Source organism: Pinus tabuliformis, chromosome 2_1, assembly GCF_031772625.1.
Source record: "Pinus tabuliformis cultivar Carrire ecotype Pingquan chromosome 2_1, CPIR1, whole genome shotgun sequence".
In the NCBI taxonomy this organism is placed as follows: Eukaryota; Viridiplantae; Streptophyta; class Pinopsida; order Pinales; family Pinaceae; genus Pinus; species Pinus tabuliformis.
Window position 1 is genome coordinate 599785911 of NC_142299.1, and position 18204 is coordinate 599804114.

The following is an 18204-nucleotide window of genomic DNA, read 5'->3' on the forward strand; positions in this document are numbered from 1 at the left end:
GACTTCTAAGGCATATAGAGTCTATGTACCTGGTCAAAGGGAAGTAGAGATAAGCCATGATGTCACTTTTGACGAAGATGCTTCCCTGAAGAAAGTAGTAGATCTTCCTAGATCTGAAGAAAACCATGAAGAAAGACCTGGAAATCTGGAAGAACCCCAAGATGAGACTATGCCTGATGTTGAAGAGCCAATGGACCCTATTGATCCTTCCCCTTCTCTAGGAAAGAGGCCATCATGGCTCAGGGACACCCTCGAAGATGCTGAGGGTCATGCTGCCCCAAGGGGAACATTCCGAGAAAGCAAGAAGCCGTGTAGATACCAAGGGTATCTAGCTGCCATGAGTACTATTATACAATCTGAACCTGGATCTTTTGAAGAAGCCATCAAGCATCAAGTCTGGAAGGATGCTATGCATGAAGAATATGAGGCTATTATGAAGAATGATGTCTGGGATGTGGTCCCGAGACCGAAGGACAAATCTGTTGTCACCGCTAAATGGCTCTACAAGATTAAACATGGATCTGATGGGAGTGCTGAAAAGTTTAAGGCAAGATTTGTTGCCCGTGGCTTCTCTCAAAAGGAAGGAATTGACTATGACGATATATTTGCACCTGTGGCTCGATATACCACCATCCGATCCATCATAGCCCTTGCTGCTACGCAAGGATGGAGTCTTCATCAGATGGATGTCAAGACTGCTTTTCTGCATGGTGCAATAAAGGAAGAGGTGTATGTAGAACAACCTCTGGGATTTGAAGTTCAAGATCGAGACACTTATGTCTGCAGGTTGAAGAAAGCCCTCTATGGGTTAAAGCAAGCACCCAGAGCTTGGTATGAGAGGATGGATAGTTACTTGATGAAGCTGGGCTTCACTCGAAGCAATGCTGATCCAAACCTTTACTTTAAGGTTGAGGAAGGAAAGCCTCTCATTCTAGTGCTGTATGTGGACGACCTCTTCCTGACAGGTGATGACCCTCTCATTCATCAATGTAAGAGGGAGCTTGCTGCTGAGTTCGAGATGAAAGACCTAGGACTGATGCACTATTTCCTAGGCCTGGAGGTTTGGCAGAGACCTGGAGAGATTTTCCTTTCTCAAGGAAAGTATATTGTGAAGCTTCTGGAAAGATTTGGGATGGTGGACTGTAAGTCCGTGTCGACACCAATGGAACTCAACTTTAAGAAGTTGAGTGGCAGCGCTGCAGGGCCTATCTTGGCCAATCCTACTGAGTATCGTCAACTCATAGGAGCTTTGATGTTCTTAGTGAACACCCGTCCGGACATATGTTTTGCAGTGAATACTTTGAGTCAACAGATGGTTGAGCCTCATCATTTTCACTGGGTTGGTGCCAAGAATCTTTTGAGATACCTTCGGGGCACGATAAACCATGGGCTGAGATACACTGCCGGGAGTGTGATACTCCGGGGATATACTGATGCCGATTGGGCTGGCAGTGTGGTGGATCGTAAGAGCACATCTGGATGCTTTTTCAATCTTGGTTCTGCTTCGATCTCATGGATGAGCAGGAAGCAGAAGTCGGTGGCTTTGAGCACCGCGGAGGCCGAATACATTGCTGCTAGTATGGCCTGTTGTGAAGCAGTTTGGTTGAGGAAGCTCTTTAGTGAGCTGTTCCAACATGTGCTAGATACCACTGTAATACTCTGTGATAATCAGAGTGGGATTCGTATGACTGAGAATCCTGTGTTCCACGACCGATCCAAGCATATTGATATCAGGTACCACTTTATCCGGGATATGGTACAGCGAGGCGCCGTAAGGCTCGATCATATAGGAACTGATGAGCAGGTCGCGGATATTCTCACTAAGCCCCTGGGGAAGGTCAAGTTCCTAACCTTCCGTGAGAGTCTTGGTGTCGTGGAAAGACCCTATGATGTGGGTCCTGTTGGACGATGAGCTCTGGGAGCTCTGGGGGGCTTTGGGGATAGCTTCTCGGAGCTATAAGCACTCATAATGCTTCTGCCCCACCCTTGTGATTATTGAGCTGGTTCGCCACTCATTTAATCTGTGCCCCGTATGCATCCTACCCATTGAGTTCGGGGCTCATGGGAAGTACCTCTCATTTGGCCAATGAGGTGTGGAAAAGCTAGAGACTATTAGCAAAGACTGATGGACGCATCAGAGATTGCCGTACTCTCTATCTAGGATGGCATGGTCCAACCACTTGATCTGGGATCAAGATTTGTGAGGTCTGGGACCTCTGGACTGATTATGTCAGTCGGGGAATGATGTCTTTGTGACTGACCCACTTCTGTTCTGAAATAAAGAAGCCAGCAAAGCAAGTTTCGGCGGGATGACTCACGATGTTAATTGCACTAATAGATGGAGTTCTCCCTAGTTGAGAGGGAGTGTTAAATTTGGACAACTAGGTCCAAACTCCATGTTCTGATGCTCAGATTAAGAGGCTAATATTTTTGTTGGATTCCTCTTTCTGAGAGGTGTAAAATCCATATAAAAATAGTCTTAATCCGATGAGCAGAACTTATATTTTGAATTTATTATTCTTAATAAATTATATGTGCAAAGGTCAGCGAATTTTGTAATGTAGGCTCACATGCCCAACAGATGTGTCACACACCCTCATTGATGGATATATATATACAGGAAAAGTTGGAGAGAATTTGATCATAACACAACTCACATCTTCCTCTCTCATTCTAAAAGTACGAGCTACCTGGAGGACGAATTTCAGCCACACGTGGGAAGGACGAAGAGGATTTTTCTGCTGCTAGGGTTTCTGCTGCTAGGGTTTCGCAGAAGTTTGACCAGCGTTGACTTTGGTCAACGCTTGGTCCAAACAAGCTGAAAACTTGTGGGAGGTTCGATTTTTGAAGGCCATACTACCTGGCACAAAAATCGAGGTCAAAGGGTTGACCGTTTTGCTGCTGCGTTGACTTTTAGCTTGCTACCCCTGCGTTGACTTTTCAGGACAGCGTTGACTTTTGTAGAACTGACTTGGGTTGACTCATCTACTGGTTGGAGGGTTGTTGTGACACATGCTGGGCTGGCTGACCAAAGGAGACTTTGCTGGTTGAAGCATCCTGTTGACCGCCGAAACAAACACATACATTTTTCTTGTTTCTGATTTGTCTTCTGTAAGATCTGCTTATATGTTCTATCTGCATTTTGCTTATCTACTTGTATGATTGCTGTGAGAAAAGTGAAATTGCTCTTAGCATAGAACATCTACAAAACTTTACAGGCTTCCCAAGCCTTCCCATCAATTCTCCACCTCAAACTCCCTTATCTCCCCTCACTCTCAGAGTACCTCTATTAATGACTACGCAATCCCTACGCTGTTGCAGCTCCCTCTGTTGTTGCAATTCGAACTCCTGTTGCTGGTGTGGATTATGTTGAAGAGAACTCCCCCCTTGGGCAGGCACTCGAAGTCCATCGAAGCAAGGGCTGAGATTTCTGCTCGGAAACACCCGGTGTGCTAAACAACACATGCAAACTTGGCTCACTACTCAAGCGTACTCTTTGTCAAAGACAAATTCGAAAATGATGAATGATTATCCAAAATGAGAGTTCCTCCTTTTATCGAATTGCCTCCAAGGCTACCAATGTGGGCCCACATCAACTTCCACCCACCTTCTTTGAGCCAATGAAGCATATTCCCTTTGTGGGCCGAAAATGCCTTCGTGGTGGCCCCCACATTCCACCAAAGCCGCAATTTTTCACTAAGCCTTATAGTTAGAGTGCCTCTTGGGCCAAAAATCACACATGGGTCCCCTTGGCCCCCTTTTCCTAAGTGAGATAGTGTGAGTGCCAAAATTGATCAAAATTTCGATATTCCCTTAGTGAAACACTAAGCAAGAATATCACAGTCCTTCCTGCGAAAAAGTTGCTTGTCCTCAAGCAACTGCAAAGAAGGATGTTGTAGTATCTGTTCCCCCTCCCAGGTGGCATCCTCATTTGGTAGATTCCTCCATCGAATCAGAAATTCCCTAATGACCCTGTTACGCAGGTGCCTCTCTCTGGAATCCAAAATGGCCTCTAGTTCCAACACCAAATGGCCTTCATCGTCCATAGGGGGTAACTTTGTAGTAGCGGTGACCTGCTGCCCTAGTGCCTTCTTGAGGCAAGACACATGAAAAACATTGTGCACCTGGCTCCCTGGTGGTAGCTCCAACTCATATGCTACCTCCCCCACCTTCCGAGCAACACGATAAGGCCCATAGAAGCGGGGTTTGAGTTTTTCAGCCCCCTTCTGCTTGAGCGTAGACTGTCGGTACGGTTGGAGCCTCAAAAAGACCAAGTCCCCAACTTCGAACTGCCTCTCAACTCTGCCCCTGTCTGCATAAAGCTTTTGTTGATTTTGGGCCATTTGTAGATTGTCTTTTAGAGCCCTCAAGATGTCTTGGCTCTCCTGTATCCAGTCCTTGGCCCTTGGGGCCCTGCTGTCTCCAAACATAACGTCAGCAAAAGATAATGCATCATAACCATATAGGGCTCGAAATGGCGACATACCTATAGACATGTGATGCGTAGTGTTGTAGCAGTATTCCCCCAAATGCAGCCATCGTATCCATGCCTTCTGCTGCCCTATCACATAGTTATGCAAGTAGCCCTCCAGCCACTTGTTAACTATCTCCGTTTGGCCATCCGTCTGTGGGTGGTAACTGGTACTCGGGGTGAGTTTCGTACCCACCAATCTGAATAACTCCTGCCAAAACCCACCCATGAACCTGTTGTCCCGGTCACTGACAATGGTCTTGGGGAGACCATGTAGCCGAAATACCTCCCTGAAAAACAATTCGGCCACTTGTGAGGCCGAGTACCGGGCTGGAATGGCAAAGAAATGGGCGTACTGTTAAGTTTAGGTATGTTCTATGCTTAGAGAAATTTATTTCAATTTTCACAGTTAGCTCAATATCTTTTCCAGATTAGCAATCACATCAGCATTAAAGTAAACTGCAGATAAAACATAAACATAAATCGTAGAAGACAAGCCAAGACAAGAGGACACAAGATGTGGCGCTAGCCAGGGACAAACCCCAATGTGGGGAAACCCTTGATCAATTCTTCTTATATGTTCTTCAATAGTTCAACACAGAGAGAGAGAGATAGTACATTTACAACAGAAGTCAACACTTTGACTTATCTAGATAAGAGCATAGATCATCTCTAAGAAGATGATACATGAGATCAGTTGAAGACATGTTGCTTCAACTGATTCTCCAAGGTGACTCCTTCACCTATCATCGTGTTGCATCTCGTCATCATGCTGCACCTCATCGTGCTGCACCATGCTGCACCCATCATCACAATGCTGCATCTTATCATGCTTCATCAATCATGACAGTACCCATCACTGTACTGCATCATGTACCCTCATGTGCAATTGTTGCACCTTTGCCACCATGTGCTTGTTGCACCTTGCTTACAATACTGCTGTCCCAATTGCTATTGCAGTGCCATGTTTTGTTGTTGTCCCAACGCTTACTGCTGTCGATTTGCCTTTGCTGCCATGTCACAGTTGTCCCATGTATTTATACAACACTATGTACTTTGATGTCCCATATATCTTGATAGCACTATGCACCTTGCTATCCCATATATCTCGACAACACTATGTACCTTGCTGTCCCATATATTAGCACTGATGTACTAGTTGCCTTGTTGTCCCATGCATCTAACTGTCAATGCACAAACAACCCTCAATTCACTGCATGCTATTGCTGATTTCTGCCTAGGTTTCTGTGCATGTACTTGACTGGTTAGGGCACACCAACAAGCCTAACGTATAGCGAGAATACCTCTGTTTGCCTCGCTGTCCCTAGAGATGACTGCGGGCTAGTTAGGAGGTCCTTTCTCTCCCAACAACTGTTGTAATAGTCCCTTACTGCGTCCCTATAAACAGAGATATACACCCCAATATCATGCATAAAACAATAATGAAACTCACCACTAGTCTGCGGCTTGATTTGCACAGTAAGACTGCTTCAATGTGTCACCTCAAGCCATCCTTCTTGCCTCATGCATAGACTAAGAGTTGCAGGTCTTCTTCTCTAAAATCCGCACCCAAAACAGTCCACAAACTCGGACCTGCCTTAGCCTTCCTTGCTCCAAATTCGCACCTTAGGATTGCATTAGGGCATCCAGCGTTAGGGCTGCTTTAGGTCTGCGTTAGGGCAGCTTTCTATCTGCGTCTAGGGCAGCCTTCCATCTTGTTAATTTTAGGTATGTTCTATGCTAGAGCAATTTATTTAATTTCTTTTCCATATAGCAATCACATTAGCATAAAGTAAACTGCAGATAGAACATAAATATAAATCGCAGAAGACATGCCAAGACAAGAGGACACAAGATGTGGCGCTAGCTAGGGACAAACCCGACAATGTGTGGGGAAACCCTTGATCAATTCTTCTTTTATGTTCTTCAAAGTCAACCGAGAAAGAGAGAGAGAGATAGTACATTTACAACAGAAGTCAACACTTTGACTTATCTAGCATAGATCATTTCGTATAACGATGAGATCAGTTGAAGACATTCTGCTTCAACTGATTCTCCAAGGTGACTCCTTCACCTATCATCGTGCTGCATCTCATCCATTTGCTGCACCACTGCATATGGCACCATGCTGTACTAATCATGATTATCATCATGCTGTCCATGCTACCCATGATCTCTTACATCATTCTGCTGTCCAATGCTCATATCATCATGTTGCCCTTACTATCCTTCTGTATATCAGCCTTAGCTGCTTGCTATGGCTTGCAGCCTAGCAAAGTAGCTAGGCTATCCTCCACGCAGTCCCTTTATTTGCTTATCACTGTCTCAACATTCTTCATAACCATGCTGGATAGCAGTTATGACTAAAGCAGATTATATATACCTGACACAATGAAGCGTATATATGACTGTGTCTAGATGACTGTGTTCCATACCGCGTATGATCCCATGACTGTGTATGACTGCGTGGTATATTATATGAATGCCCAACGTATATATTCAACGTATATATTTCCAGCGTATATACATAATGCCCAGCGTATATATTCAGCGTATATACATAATGCGTTGTATGGACTGCGTGGTAGTGTTGTGCGTTGTATGGACTGCGTATAGCATGGTTCCATATTCATATGTCTATGTATAAATGAATGTGAACAACTTATAGATATATAGCATGAACAACGTTTGATATATGAACAGGGTTTGCATACATATGATTCCATGCACAGCGTATAGGTCTCACCATGAACATGCCTACGCTATATGCGGCATTTTAATCATGTTGACTGCTGCTTCAATCTAGACATTGCCAGGATTGCGTTTCACCATAATGCCACAGCGTTCACCATGACTGCGTTTCACCATAATGCCACTGCATTCACCATAACTGCATTTCACCATAATGCCATGGCTGCCCAGATTACACGTTGCCTGTTGTTCTACGCTGCCAGATCTGTAAGGCAACGGAGGTTTTTTCTTGGACTGCATTATGAGATCTTGAGCCTTCCTGTTGCCTAAGTCACCAGGTTCGTGTTCAAGTTCGAGTTCAACAACCTTGAAATTCGAATAAAGTTCGGCAACTAAAAATTTGCCGATAAAGTTCGACATAAAATTCGACATATAGAAATTTGAAAAAAAAATGTATATATATGGCCTTGATTTTGGAAGTGTCTAACAGATGTATAATCCTTTAGTTATGCTGGAAATCTTCATGTCTTTCTGAACAATTTTTTAAAGAAGTATTGCACATGGCTTCGTCTAAATATCAATAATCATCGTTTCAGAATTGCTGAGAACTCTTCTGCTACCATCTTGCTAAAGGTTGAAAATGCCATCTAAAAAGCTTAGAGTCATGGACGTAATGTTCAAGAGCTATAAATTTATAGCGTGGATTAAAGTGAAGGAGCTTTGAATACCCTAGAGTGTTTAATTATCCCAGAAAATAGCATTGACAGTAATTATAATAAAAGACTGGTGTTTACATAAAGCAGCCAGTTATTTTCAAACTTTCACAAAGTTTCAACCTCCCTCTAACTTAAATCCCCTGAGAACCTATTGCCATGTTATGGGTATATTTGTTTTCTTTGATTCACAGCTCTGATGTATAGATCGGACCACCAACATCAAGCAACAACTGCACAGACAGCTCAACCATGTTAAGCATGACTCACATAGTCACTTTACATGCATCCAGCCACGGTGTTGTGTTATTACCTTCCGTAATAACATGGTATCGAAACACTACACTTGTTATCAAAACACTTGGCAGATTTTCTGGAACGAACATGGTATCAAAACACTCGGCAGAATTTCTGGGACAAACATGGTATCGAAACACTTGGCAGAATTTTTGGAACGAACATGGTATCGAAACACTTGTGAATAGTAACAAGCCGTAAGGATAATTTTAGTAGATAATAAAAGTTCAGGCACGCAATGGACATTTCAGGATAATACCAAAGACGGATTAAACTCTTTTTGAAGGGTTCTCCTTTAAAGGGCTTGAAATACAGAAACAATAGACGTTATCAAACACAAAATGAGGGCCTCAACTGAGAAATTGGGTAGTGTGTTCTTCGTTAATAATCTTTTGTTTATAATGGCTTCGGGTTTGTTTATCCACTATTATTTTCCCATTCATTTTATAGAAGATTATGCTAATAGGCGTCGACCGGAAATAAAAACGAGCAAACTGGGGCCTCATTTGATGATATAAAAAGTATGATCATCAATTTTTTTAATTCAGCTGAAAGTTAAAACTGTGACGCAACATGCAGCTCAAATTGTGAATGGAATGGGCGTTGGCATTTCTAGGGCCCATCGTGTCCAAATTTTCAAAATTCACAGATAGAAAAAACAGTTTAGTAGACTCGCCAATCTATGAGGATTAGAAACAAAGGCCCCAAAACCAAATGTTTGAAATGTAATTAGTAAAGAATTTAAAAATTTTGTACCTGAAGCGACAGTCCTGCACAAGAAAAAAGCGCGTTCAACTCCAAATTCAAAGCCAATCACACTTACTAGCTTAATGCTAACAACACTGTTTACTTACAACGATCTTATTATTTATTAATCAACGAGGGCCTCTATGTTGAGGCCCACAACCCGTTGAAAAAGCCGTCGGAAACTCCAAAAACCTGTCGAAAACCCTATTGAACAGTGAAAACCCGTGGGCCGTCACTGTATCATGTATGCTATTGCTCACGTGGATTGGTAGTGGTCAGTGGTCGTCGGTCGGTTCAATGGCTGCGATTTGCAAACAATGAAACCTAACCCACTGCAAACAATGAAACCAAAACCAAAACGTGCCCGCAATTCATTTCGATTTTTTTTTAAAACAGAAAAAAAATCGAACCAAAATGAATTTAATCGAACCGAAACAAATTTTAACGATTTTGTTCGCCTTTAAATTCGAGTTCGCCTTTCTGTTCGAGTTCGCCATTTTGTTCGGTGAACTTGAACGAATAAATTCGAATTCGTTTGAAGTTCGGCGAATTTCGAATTTATTCATTCAAATTCGCCAAACCCGGCTACTAAGCCTGTTGCTGTGTATTTAGTGACAGCGTCTAGGGTTTCTTCCATAGCAGTGTTTAGATCTAGATCATTATGCTACGGCTAGGGCATCATAGCAAATACTCTTAACATTTTCTCCTTCTCCAAAAACCCAGACGTGGAGAAGAGATCACATGAAGAGTGTCCAAATGACTTCAAATCCTCTTCTATTTATACCAAAACGTATAGGTTGAATAGACATGACGTTTGGGCTTCTTGAGCCTACATAAGTTGCTGGTCGGCTAGATAATAAATCCATAATCAAAATAAATTCATATCTCCATAAATACTTATCGGAATCGGATGATATTTAGATCAATCCTACACCTCTCGACGAGAGGGATCCAATAAAAATATCAGCTGCCATAAATAAGCTGACCCACATGGAGTTTGGCCCTAGTTTCCAATTTAACACTCCCTCTCAACTAGGAAGAATTCCATCCACTGATCCATATGTCCAACTATACTATCTCTGTTATCAGTGCCCTGCTTAGCTCTGCTGGCTCTGCTCTGCTCTGCTGGCTCTGCTCTGCTCTGCTTAGCTCTGCTCAGCTCTACTGGCTCTGCTCAGCTATGCTCAGCTCAGCTCTACTAGTTCTGCTTTGCTCTGTCCAGCTCTGCTGCACTATGAAGAAGAAGAATTGATCGAGAATGTCTCATACCATTCTCCACTGACCTGAAGTCAGTCTCAGAGTGCATACCACTGGTCCCAGACTAGTCTCAACTGACCCAAAGTTAGCGTCATAGTGGGTACTACTCCTACCACTGGTCCCAGACCAGTATTGCAGGCTCAGAGAGTGTACCATTGGTCCCAGACCAGTATCGCAGGCTTAGAGAGTGTACCATTGGTCCCAGACTAGTGTCAACTGACCCGAAGTTAGCGTCATAGTATGTACCACTCTCACTGGTCCCAGACCAGTCCTGCACTGACACGAAGTCAGTCTCAGAGTATGTACCACTGGTCCCAGACCAGTCTCAACTGACTTGAAGTTAGCGTCATAGTAGGTACAACTCCTACCACTGGTCCCAGACCAGTATCGCAGGCTTAGAGAGTGTACCACTGGTCCCAAACTAGCCTCAACAGACCCAAAGTCAGCGTCATAGTATGTACCACTCTCACTGGTCCCAGACCAGTCCTGCACTGACACAAAGTCAGTCTCAGAGTATGTACCACTGGTCCCAGACTAGTCTCAACCGACCTGAAGTCAGCGTCATAGTAGGTACAACTCCTACCACTGGTCCCAGACCAGTATCACAGGCTCAGAGAGTGTACCATTGGTCCCAGACCAGTCTCAACCGACCCGAAGTCAGCGTCATAGTATGTACCACTCTCGTTGGTCCCAGGCTAGTCCTACACTGACACGAAGTCAGTCTCAGAGTATGTACCACTGGTCCCAGACCAGTCTCAACCGACCCGAAGTTAGCGTCATAGTAGGTACAATTCCTACCACTGGTCCCAAACCAGTATCATTGATCCCAGATCAATGAAGGCCATCCTAGTGTAGGGAGTACGGTAGATACAACGATGCGCCCATCGATACTACTATGGTCCCTATCTTCATTTCTCTTCTCATTGATCAGATGAGAGGTACTTCCCATGAGTCCCAGACTGCATGGGTAGGATGCCTTGACAGGAGAACTTAATCATTCCCATCCTCGCAGGAGAACTAATCATCCTGCTACAATCGCCATGGGGAACACATCATCCAGGCCTCACAGGAGAACTAATCATCTTGCTACATTGGAGAGCGAATCATCCTGTTCCACAAGAGAGCGAATCATCTTGTCCCACAAGAGAGCGAATCATCTTGTTCACAGGAGAGCGAGTCATCCTGTTCACAGGAGAGCGAATCATCCTGTCCCACAAGAGAGCGAATCATCTTGTCCCAGTGCGCACCACCAGGGGAGGGTGAGTCACCCTGTGGTCGTATGTTGCTCCAGTAAGAACCGCAAGCCCCCAGAGCTCCCAGAGCTCAATGTATGCAACATGCAGGACCCTTGTACAAGGGTTTCTTGACGACTCCAAGTCGTTCGGGAAAATCATAGATTTGATCTTTTCCCCGGGACTTTGACAAAGTGTATCGACTTGTACATCATCTTAATGCGATGAAGCCTCCTTGCTCATTGACTTGCCATATCCTAGATAAGGCAGTATTTGATGTCTATCTGCTAGAGCAATCGTCGAATACGGTATTCCTCAATAATCGAATCCCACCTCTGGTTGTTACAGAGAATCACAGTGTTATTCATCATGTGTACAAACAGCTCACTGAAGAGCTTCCCCAACCAGGCAGCTTCATACGAGATCATACTCGTAGATATGTATCCGATCTCGGTGATGCTTACAACAACCGACTTCTGCTTCCTACTCATCCATGATATCGAAGCAGAATCCAAAGAGAAATAGCACTAAGAAATGCTCCAGTGATCCTCCACACTGTCTGCCCAATCAACATTCGAATAATCATGCAGTTTCATATTTCCGGCAATGTGTCTCAATCCATGAGAGATTGTGCCCTTAAGACATCTCAGAAGATTCTTGGCACCAATCCAGTGAGGCTCAACCAAATATGAGCTCCCTATGCTAACTACAAAACATATGTCCGGAATCCAACTCCCTCTTACTTCTGTAAATGAGAGGGTTTGCACCCGTCAGAAATAGTTCGTCCGCATAAGGTGCCGGTATGAGAGGTCTATCATCCACAACCTTCGGATAATGGTTTGGATCGGTTTCACTCCTTAGTAAATCTAAGCTTTATTAAACAACTATCAGTCCTCTCATACTATGCTCAGGGTGTTTTGCTTCAAGCCATAGAGGGCTTTCTTCCACCTGTATACATGAGATTCCCGTTCATGAATCTCAAACTCCATGGGATGTTTCAAACCTATGGACCTGCAACCTGCTACATGAGGGGAATGGTCCCCTTGTAAGATTTTCGTTCGGTACATCTCAAACATGTACTTTCATGCTCTTTTTGAATTCAAGCTTCCCTGTCACCATTTGACTCACAGACCTCTGGTGCTATGTGTCAATGGACATGGTCCCAGTGGACTTCCTGTAACTTAATACAACCCTGAACTTAAAAGCATCTTTGAAAATTCTATTTTCAAACACGTACCTTTCCATCGACGAATGCCACCTTAGAACCTTCGACTTCCATTCCTGGGGTTCCTTGCTTCCTTGAAGAGTCGGCCGTGTCTTTGATGACCTGCATCTCTGTCATTCAGACACTCCTTCGCATAAGGGCCGAACTTATCACCAAGACATCTACCTTTCCTTCCACCCTTAGATCCGAACTTCCCAGTGAAGTGATCTTTAGGTAGGCCATCAGAAACTTCCGCTGCGTCATTCTGATAACATTCTCTGCTTCGACTTCACTCTAGGTGAATTATGAGGAACCCATTGATCCTTCTGTCTTGTCCCAACTGTCTTTGGTGATTTCTCTTTCACTCTTGCTTGGGCATTGTCTTCACCTCAGCTTCGATCCCATGTTAATTTTAGGTATGTTCTATGCTAGAGCAATTTATTTAATTTCTTTTCCATATAGCAATCACATCAGCATAAAGTAAACTGCAGATAGAACATAAATATAAATCGCAGAAGACATGCCAAGACAAGAGGACACAAGATGTGGCGCTAGCCAGGGACAAACTCCACAATGTGTGGGGAAACCCTTGATCAATTCTTCTTTTATGTTCTTCAAAGTTCAACACAGAAAGAGAGAGAGAGATAGTACATTTACAACAGAAGTCAACACTTTGACTTATCTAGCATAGATCATTTCGTATAACGATGAGATCAGTTGAAGACATTCTGCTTCAACTGATTCTCCAAGGTGACTCCTTCACCTATCATCGTGCTGTATCTCGTCCATTTGCTGCACCACTGCATATGGCATCATGCTGTACTAATCATGATTATCATCACGCTGTCCATGCTACCCATGATCTCTTACATCATTCTGCTGTCCAATGCTCATATCATCATGCTGCCCTTACTATCCTTCTGTATATCAGCCTTAGTTGCTTGCTATGGCTTGCAGCCTAGCAAAGCAGCTAGGCTATCCTCCACGCAGTCCCATTATTTGCTTATCACTGTCTCAACGTTCTTCATAACCATGCTGGACAGCAGTTATGACTGAAGCAGATTATATATACCTGACACAATGAAGCGTATATATGACTGTGTTCCATACCGCATATGATCCCATGACTGTGTATGACTGCGTGGTATATTATATGAATGCCCAGCGTATATATTTCCAGCGTATATACATAATGCCCAGCGTATTCAGCGTATATATTTCCAGCGTATATACATAATGCCCAGCGTATATATTCAATGTATATACATAATGCGTTGTATGGACTGCATGGTAGTGTTGTGCGTAGTATGGACTGCGTATAGCGTGGTTCCAAAATTCATATGTCCGTGTATAAATGAACGTGAACAACTTATAGATATATAGCATGAACAACGTTTGATATATGAACAACGTTTGCATACATATGATTCCATGCATAGCGTATAGGTCTCACCATGAACAGGCCTACGCTATCTGCGGCATTTTCATCACGTTGACTGCTGCTTCAATCTAGACATTGCCAGGATTGCGTTTCACCATAATGCCATAATGTTCACCATGACTGTGTTTCACCATAATGCCACTGCGTTCACCATAACTGCATTTCACCATAATGCCATGGCTGCCCAGATTACACGCTGCCTGTTGTTCTACGCTGCCAGATCTGTAAGGCAACGTAGGTTTCTTCTTGGACTGCGTTATGAGATCTTGAGCCTTCCTGTTGCTGCGTATTTAGTGACAGCTTCTAGGGTTTCTTCCATAGCAGTGTTTAGATCTAGATCATTATGCTACTGCGGCTAGGGCATCATAGCAAATACTCTTAGCGTTTTCTCCTTCTCCAAAAACCCAGACGTGGAGAAGAGATCACATGAAGAGTGTCCAAATGACTTCAAATCCTCTTCTATTTATACCAAAACGTATAGGTTGAATAGACATGACGTTTGGGCTTCTTGAGCCTACATAAGTTGCTAGTCGGCTAGATAATAAATCCATAATCAAAATAAATTCATATCTCCATAAATACTTATCGGAATCGGATGATCTTTAGATCAATCCTACACCTCTCGACAAGAGGGATCCAATAAAAATATCAGCTGCCATAAATAAGTTGACCCACATGGTGGAATGTGGGGGCCACCACGAAGGCATTTTCGGCCCACAAAGGGAATATGCTTCATTGGCTCGAAGAAGGTGGGTGGAAGTTGATGTGGGCCCACATTGGTACCCTTGGAGGCAATTCGATAAAAGGAGGAGCTCTCATTTTGGATCAATCATTCATCATTTTCGAATTTGTCTTTGACAAAGAGTACGCTTGAGCAGTGAGCCAAGTTTGCATGTGTTGTTTAGCACACCGGGTGTTTTCGAGCAGAAATCTCAGCCCTTGCTTCGATGGACTTTGAGTGCCTGCCCAAGGGGGGAGTTCTCTTCAACATAATCCACACCAGCAACAGGAGTTCGAATTGCAGCAACAGAGGGAGCCGCAACAGCGTAGGGATTGCGTAGTCATTAATAGAGGTACTCTGAGAGTGAGGGGAGATAAGGGAGTTTGAGGTGGAGAATTGGTGGGAAGGCTTGGGAAGCCTTCTAACAGGGTTTGTAGGTATTTTGGAGGAATTTCAGTAGTAGATCATTCAGGGGGTCGAATTTCCCAGCTAGAGAGGTAGTCAAGCTCAAGGGGGTCGAAATTCCGGGGTCAAGCATTGGACAAACCTTTCGTGGGTTATTCTGGGTTTTATGAGTAGAGGCCAGGATTAAATTCTCGGAATATTCTGAGCAGTAGATTGGGCTCTAGCAGCTCTTCATTTCAGGCAGCAACACCATTTTCTGGGTTTTATAGCGCAACAGTTGGGATGAATTGATAGGGCTTGGAGGAGGGTGATTCAGGGATCATTGTGGGCTTTGCTAAATGCACATATTCCAACACCTTGATTGTACTCCTTTCCCATTGTTGTGGAGCATTTTTCGTGGTCTGATTGTCTGTTTGATTTTTGTGATGTGTTGTCTATTTTACTTTAAAAATTACTGTTAATTTTCCCTTTGGGATATTATAGTTTGCTTTCTTGAGAGGAATGATCAATGAGAATTACTTTGTCAGTGTGTTCAAAGGATAAACACTATGACTCAGAAGATCAAGTGTGATTGGTCGCTTTATTAGTTGACTTGACTTTGTTTGTCACTACTAACGTACGAGATAGACCACTAGATCCTTCTGTAACTAGAATAATAGTTGCCCATTGAGCACACCTGCAAGAAAACGATTTGCCAGCTGTATTGCTTTCCAGTCGCTGGCATGCCAAGCACTAGAAAATGAGCAACCTTAGAGCAAAATTTAGTCCATGATATTCAAAATGATAAAGTTGCTTCTATTACAACTTTTCTGGACACCTATATTTTTAGTTATCAGGCATCCAAAAATTCATATCCTTTTTACGAACTAGAGGTAATTGGTAAATGACAAAGGAAAAGAACAAAATGTGGTGGCCTGCTAGAAACGAATTTCAGCAGTCCTTTCACTTCCCTTTTGGTAGAGGCAAAGTTGAAATCTCATAATAAGCTTGAATCCTTCCCTATGCTCTAGCAATGAGTATCAAGACTTGCTTTCTTCTCATACAAGTCATAGTTGACAATATAAAGCACATACCAGTCATAAAATGATGTTTCAAACTCCCCACAACTGTTGAATCGGACTTGGGTAGGGAACACTCTTTCCATAGTCCCCTCCTTTTTTTTCCAGGTGTGCAATCTCAAGCAAGGATTTAAGAATATGAAGTCACAACCGTGTGGGTCAAAATTTTTATATTATCATTATAGCAGTCTACTCTCCTATAAGAATTTGTGTGGTTTAGTTCATTATCATGTAGAATGCTTTCTTGTAATTCACTCTTAATTAATTATTGTAGTTGTATTCACAAAGATGAACACATGGGCATGAACATCTACCCTATATAAGAGGTTCTAAAGCATGAAACCTGCTCTCACATACATTCCCGACTTATAATTCCATAATTTGGATTCTGTAAAAATCTTTCATCTCATGTTACTATGTTGAATTATGATGAAACATAGACAAGTAAATAGAAAATCTCCAAGAAAGGCAATGTTCATTGTCATAAATTTGAGTGAATATAAAAGATAAAATAAGACGAATTAAATGAAAATAAAAGTAGGTCAATGGGGCTAATTAAGGATTATGACCCATCCGTCTAGGTAGACATGCACCAGTTGCAGTCTTAGTCACCAGTTGTTGCTTTTTCCTATAATGTATTGGGCTCACACACACACTCCTATACAACTCTCTAATGCACTCTCAGACCCAGATTACAGTGGGCTCATGAAAACTTAGTTTTTATATTGGAACCAAATTCACTTAAATATGCTTGGCAACACGACTAGCACACATACCTAAACCCTAGTTATTGTAAGTAACCTTGTTACCAACTTATATTAGCGTGAACTGTAATGCAATTCCAAACTACTATATCTTTCATTAGGAGCTATCAAAGATGGTGTCAAAGGATGGCTTCACCTCCTAGTTGAAGATGTTCGTACATGCTTGTTGCACCTAAGCGGGGTAATGGTATGATAAAGGAGCACAGTTATGGGAGCATACCTCTCTCAGTGTCACAAATTACAAACATTCTACAACAAAAGCCACCTTGTTGTAACTAACCAGGTTTAGGTCTTCTTGTTGGCCTCAACTAGCTCACGCATGTTGATTTTTGTAGCTTGGGAGGTACGCCAAGCCTTGTGGATCGAGGGTTTAGAGGAAGGAGCTCCACAAGTGGCCTTGTAGGCTTGAAACCCAAGCTTGGGGTTTTTCACCCATCGGGATTTGGGCCAAAACCATGAAAAATTTGAGCATGAGAAAATTTGAGGTGATGAGCTTGGCGTGCCTATTCCAATGCTTCGAAAATCACCCAAATCGGAGCTCTAGAACTTGAGTTATGAATTTTTGATGTTGACAGTTAATTGTTGGACATACAAGTCATGTCAGCTTGGTCCAAAAGTCATGTCTCTTCATCTAGTTCATGGAGCCCTTTTATGTGTATAAATAAGTGGTGTGTTAGAGTCATTCTACTCATCCTTGGTGCATCAAAACATAGAGATATATCCCTGAGGCAGACGAGCTCTAGGAGAGGACAAAACAAGGGTGATTGAAATCTGTTTGGAGGCCGAGTTGCTGTAGAAGGACAGCCGCAAGGTCTGTGTAATATGCTGGGCATATTTCATGTATTTGGGCATTGATTGCAGTTCCTAAAGGGGAGCAGAAAGGATGCTGCATTCCCTGGACAGAATCTGAGGCATTTTGGTGTGGATAAGAGGGAGTTTTGTCCCTGTTTATAAGGCCGCAGCCCTAGGGACCTGGTGTAATAGGCCGCAGGCCTAAACAGGGGTCAATTAAGGGTGTTGCGGGGCTCGTTATTAGCCCTAAAGAGCAGCATGCAAGAGGAGGACTAGAAGGACCCTAGCTGCAGCAGAAACAGGACTGTTAAGGTGGGTTGCATGGCTGTCATAGGTCATGATCATGCCCTAACCAGGACACATAAATTACAGCAGTGAAAACCTCAGTCCAAGATGAATGCAGAGGTATGT